The sequence below is a fragment of the Gymnoscopelus microlampas genome, assembly GCF_963454915.1.
Source record: "Gymnoscopelus microlampas genome assembly, chromosome: 21".
In the NCBI taxonomy this organism is placed as follows: Eukaryota; Metazoa; Chordata; class Actinopteri; order Myctophiformes; family Myctophidae; genus Gymnoscopelus; species Gymnoscopelus microlampas.
This window is the reverse complement of record NC_139958.1, coordinates 23,985,203-23,991,174: the sequence shown is the minus strand read 5'-3', so window position 1 is coordinate 23,991,174 and position 5,972 is coordinate 23,985,203.

Below are 5,972 nucleotides of genomic sequence, written 5' to 3'. Positions count from 1 at the left end.
GCAGGAGGTTGTGTATCTTTTCTACCCTCTGTGTAGTCGGTCGCGCCTGCATCGACACCGATGCTAGGGACATGCCGATGAAGGTGGTCTGTTGTGTCGGAACCAACGAGCTCTTCTCGAGGTTCACCGACATGCCCAGTGCCTCGATGTGAGCGAGGACCCTGGATGTCACCCGTTCCGCCTCCCTGAAAGAGGGGGCGCAAATGAGCCAATCGTCGAGGTAGGGAAGTATCTTCACTCCTGACAGGCATAGCGATGTTAAGGCTGCCCTCATACACCTTGTGAAGATGCGGGGAGCTAGAGACAAGCCGAACGGCAGAACGGCAAACTGGTAGACTTGGCCTTGAAAGGCAAAGCGGAGGTATTTTCTGTGCTCTGGGTGTATAGGCACATGAAAATACGCGTCCTTGAGATCTATTGAGGTGAACCACTCCCCCTGTGTGATCGTCTGCAGGACGTCGATTGTGCGAAGCATCCGAAACGGAAGGACCTTGAGGTACACGTTCAACCTTCTTAGGTCTAGTATAGGCCTGAGAGACCCGTCTTTCTTTGGGATGAGAAAGTAAGTTGAGTAGAACCCCTCGTTCTGTGAACGTGGGTGAACTACTGTTATGGCTCGTTTGTCCAAGAGCGTGGCCACCTCTTGGGCCAAACACTGGGCCTTCACGGGGTCTGTGACCGAGGTCACCCTGACCCCTGAAGGTGGTGGGGGTCGGCGGCGGAACTGCAACCTGTAACCTTGAGACATTGTTGTCAAGACCCATGCATCCTTGGCATGGTCTGCCCAATAATTCAGGTGCTGCTGTGAAAATCTTCCCGCCGCCGGCCCCCGACCCTCAGGCTGTGCCTGGAGGGTTATTTGGGGGCTTGGGGGGGCGCTGGTTATGCCATTGCCCACGCTGGGGCTGGCGAGGTGGGCGCCGCCCACCTCTGGACTGATGTTGCCATCTGCCTGCAGCCGCCTGGTCCCGTTGCCAGGGCTGCGGCTGAGGATTCAAGTAGCCTGAGCGTCGCGGGTCCCGCGCGCCACGTGGCTTAGAGGGTCGAACAGGGGGGGCCATCATGCCTCTACCCCGTTGACCCCAGGCTTCTGAAGCCTGTCGTGACTGCTGCCTACGTTCTAGTGCTTTGTCTGCCTCTGGCCCAAACAACTGGCCCGGCACAACAGGGAGCTTCCGCAGCGCCTTTCTGCATTCGTCAGACATAGGCGCCTGAGCAAGCCACACCTGACGTCGTGTCACGACCAGGGTGGACATCAAACGGCCAAGTTCACTTGACATTAAGCCGAAGGTCTCAAGAGCCACATCGTTAATGTCGCCCAACTCACTCCCTGGTTGCCCGCTCTCTAAAATCTTGGACTGGGCGAGGAGGAGCACAGAGAGAGAGTTCCCCATACGGGCCATGCAGGCAGCGGAATCATATGCCTTTGATAGGAGGCCATCAGTGACCCGGCACTGCGAGCTGGGACAGCGGGCTGTGTTCTTCAGTGCCTCATCTGGAGGGAGAACCAGCGCCGCAATGCACTGGTCCACAGGAGGTATGTGAACCAGTCCATGTTCTTCTGCCTCACTCATGGAGGCCAGGGCTCTTGCATCCTTGCCTCGGTGGGCAGGTGCGCCTGGATCAGCCCAACACTGCTTCAGCTGACTTAAGTAGTGAGGCGAGGGTGGGACAGCAAAGGGTGGAGCCACAGCCACCCGTCGGAAGAACGGGTTACTCACCACCTGAGCGGCCGGTGGCTCATCCAAACCGACCTTAGCCAGGGCAGCACGCAGCGTTGCACGCAATGTGCAGGGCCCGTCTCCCAGCTCAGTGCTTCCCGAGCTCCTGCGGGAAGTCTCTGAGCCATCCTCAGCCTGCAAACTCCCAGGCTGGGGAGTACCATGAGACCCCTGGTCGGGGAAAGGGTCGTACCTGGGGCTATAACCCCCGTCATGGAACATAGAGTCTGAAGCTGCAGTTGACAGGACGTCAGCATTGTCTTCCTCCAATTCCCAGGCCGCCTGGTGTGGAGGAGGTGCTGGAGGCAGGCGAGGCAGTGGCTGCACCATTGCCTTAAGGCGTTCTACTTCAGCTCGCAAATCGTCCATCTCATGGCGATATGGAGCTGTGCCAGTTGCCGCCGACTTCCTCGGGTCAGGGTCACCGCAAGACCTGCGCTTGCGCTTTTCCCTCCCACCGGAAGGGACCCCAGAGGGTGGAAGGTCTCCCCCTTTGTACAGGAGGTTCTCCACCTCACGCAGCCTGGCCTGTCTCACAGAGAGTGGCAGGATGCTACAATTCATGCATGCCTGGTCAGTCAGAGCTTCCTTAAGATGACCGATACCCAAGCATGATGGACACAATTCATGGCCGTCCTCGACCTGAAGGTGAACCTTGCAGGACGAACACTCCATATCAAGTCAGTTGTGTAGCCAGGCAATACCAGCGAGAGCTGCACACCACAAGTGTAGCTAACCAGACAGGCTACTTAAATGTCAATCAGGTGTTTACCCAGGCAATCCTAGCGAGAACTGTGCAGCCACAGTACGCGTCAGGAACTTCCAGTACCTTTAATTAATTGATTATTATTATTTTTAATCAATTAATTTTTTAATTAATTTAACTTTTTAATTAATTTAACTTTTAATTAATCAAACAAGCTATTATAGCTAGGTAAATCAGGCGAGTGCTGTGGGCAGCCCACAGCACGCGACCGACACCCAGTGTGGAGGAATCACTATCACAACACTCTGTGTAAGACAGTGTGTGTGTAGCTGGTGAACGAGCCACGCTCGAAAATCCTCCCGATAGATAAAGAAAGAGAGGAGGAGATAGTTTGACAACCACAGCCTTAAGAGGGCAATAAATTGCGCTCTCGACAACAGTCACAGGCAGGATGTCAACTCACCAAACAACACGTAGTGTCTTATTCTCTTTGGACCTGCAAAACAAAGAACCGATGCACGGATTCTCCGGAGCAATACCTACCCGCGATGCACGCCAGGTAGCGAGAAGTTCAAAGAGGCCGCGCGCAGGCTATCATGTGCTTATGTAGCCGGGACGGCGGACGCACAGGTAGCCTACGCGTCACATGACTTTGTTTATATAAATACTCGACCTGCGCGGAGCGCGAGAGGCATTATTCACTACTGTAACTGCCTACTGGCAGTCAGGAGGGAATGAAACAGAACTTCCCTTGTGTTTCTGTGTGTTTCCCTCTCCTTCTGTGTGTGTGTGGGTTGGCGTGTGAGTCCTGCAACTCATTCACCTGGATCTTGGACACCTGTCTTCAATCAGCTCATCTTCACATCCCTCAGCCAACACACCTGTCACCCATCAGCTCATCACCTCACCTTCTTATAAACCCAGGCTCTTCATTCATATTCTTATGTCTTCAACAGGGTGTCCGGGAGCTCTAAGTGGTCTTCAGAGGCAGAGCTACTACAGGGGACTGCCAAATCTTTGTGTGATAGGATTTTTTCGTCTTTACATTAACCACTTGAACCCTACCATCACTATACTGAGGAGAACTTTAGCCAAAACCAGCAGATCTGCAAGCTCACAACGCCTCTCGCTGTGAGGCGTTGTGAGCTGGTTGATCGGCTATTTTCGGCAAAGAGGTTTAGTGGAAAAGGAGCAGACCAAGTGTGAAAAAATTTTGATTATTATATAAAATGTCTAATTAACATGAATCCAAATCTATGAAAAATCTTAATCTGCAACACAATTTGATACAATATGTAGGAGTCCCTGCTTCATCTATCTCTCAGCTAAGGGGTCCTTGGCCTGAAAAACGTTGTAGACCCCTGCTCTATCAGATTGTTGTTTCAGCTTTAGTGGTAGTGACACATGTCAGACCTCCTTAGTTTAGTGATAATTTCAACCCGTTCCAATCATTTCTTCTTGTTTGACTACAAGTTTGTACTGTCTTTCCTCTGGATCATTCCTCGTCTGCCTGCCTGCTCGCTCACCTGCTAACCTGTTTGCATGCCATGTGGGGAATAATTTGTGTAACCTGGGTGAGCAGGTTGTAGAGATTGTACAATTGGGGGGGGGGGGGCATTTGGATGTAATTTCTTTCCATTGAATTAGGTGATTCATAGCACATCGGCTGCCCACATCAGGGTCTTGTCATTTGTTCCCTCAGCCCTATATTTTGTGGGGTATTGAGGTTAGTGTTAGTTTTGAGGGAACATAGGGCTGAGGGAACATAGGGCTGAGGGAACATAGAGTTGAGGGAACATATTACGCTCCCCCGGCACCATTCACCATCACTCATCAACTCCCAGCCATCCGTTACAAATAAAGCTTCTTAAACCTCACCTTGTCTTGTCTGTGTTCTGTGTTTGGATTAGCTCTGAACTAGGCCTGCCACAATTGTTACATAATCACTTAATTGCAGTTATTTGAGATAATCACAATAATTTAGCATAATCGTCATATTTTGTTGAATATTTTTCATACATAAAAAATAAAGGAATAAAAAAATGCCTGCTCGATTGGGGCCATCTATATGGTTGGGTATATGTAGACCGGAGCTGAGGACATTGTTTTTTGAGGAAATGAAAATGGGCAATGGACAAGAGACGCCAAATTCACCACAGTGCATAAAACCATAGAAAGCAGATCGTAAAATGACCTCTAAAAGGACATTAATGTAGCGGCTAAAAACTCCAGGCGCCTGATTAGCGAATGGAGAATGTTAATAAAGATAGGAAGACGGCTATCGGGGACAGATGGACACTATCTCTTAGAATGAAATGCTAAAAATGTGATTAGATTGCACTTTATTGATCCTGCAGGGGGAAATTCAATCACAGCAGCCAAGATAAATATGGATACATACAAAAGGATGAATATTTGATCATGCTTTATACATGTAATGTATTAACTACAGATGCCCCCGGAAACAGTACAACTCAGTGCAGTTAGGGATGAGATAGAGCCCACTTAGTGCACCTAAAGTATAAGTGAGTGTATAGCACACTACTTATTAGAGGTCATTCTATACTAAGTAAAGATAAGCTTGTATTGGTGTGTATGAAGAGAAACTTCACTGAATTACTAAGGCATTAAATTGATCTAATTGTTGTATTGAAGAGAACACACTGAAATAATACTATGGAACATTTAAGCCTGATAAATCGGAGCAACAATATTCGATGTTCAGGTTGTGGGAAGGTTCCTGTTAGGCCAAGTTTTAGTTTTGACCTAAAATCCAAAACTTGATTGTTGCATTAGAGTAGGTGGCAAAGTCTCTAGCCTTAGAAACCAACAAGCCATGTGGCCCATAGGTCAGGAGCCTGGGGGCTCTGTTTCTGTAGCCTGAGGCAGCTTGATGTCCAAGTACACCCCCCAGCCTTATTGTACAAGTACACCCCCTGGACAAGACAATAGTATATCACAGGGACTTGCCCCCACCCTTGATGCTGAGTGCCAAGCAGGGAGGCATTGGGTACGATTTTTATAGTCTTTGGTATGACCCAGCCGGGCCATTGAACCCCAACCTCCCTCCACAAGGCTACTGAGCTGGTAGGTGGCAATTGACATGTTTAAGATCTGTGGTAATTATACCAACAAGAAGATTTAATACAAAAATTAAATAAACAAAGGACAAATAGTGTTGGATGGCACAAGAGACAAGGTCAGTCCATACTTATCTTGAAACAAAATCAGTACTGTGGCTAATCAGTAGTGTTCGTTATCACCCTAAGGTGGCTTAAAGCTGAGAAAAAAACTAAACAAAATGTTCCTCTCACTTCCCTGCCTCTTGGTCATGCCCTCATCAGAAACCCTGCAATGCACTGAAAATGTTGGCCATGTGGTGGCGGCAGTGCAGTGAATTCACGTTCTTCTTTAGCATGTGTCCCTCCCTTGTCAAACACACCATACAAGCTTGCAGAACAGACTGGAGTCCATGGTTGACAGTGGTCAGAGCATTCCTGGCAGTGGAGCCCATGGGAAGCTTGAGTCATGCCAAGTACATAAGG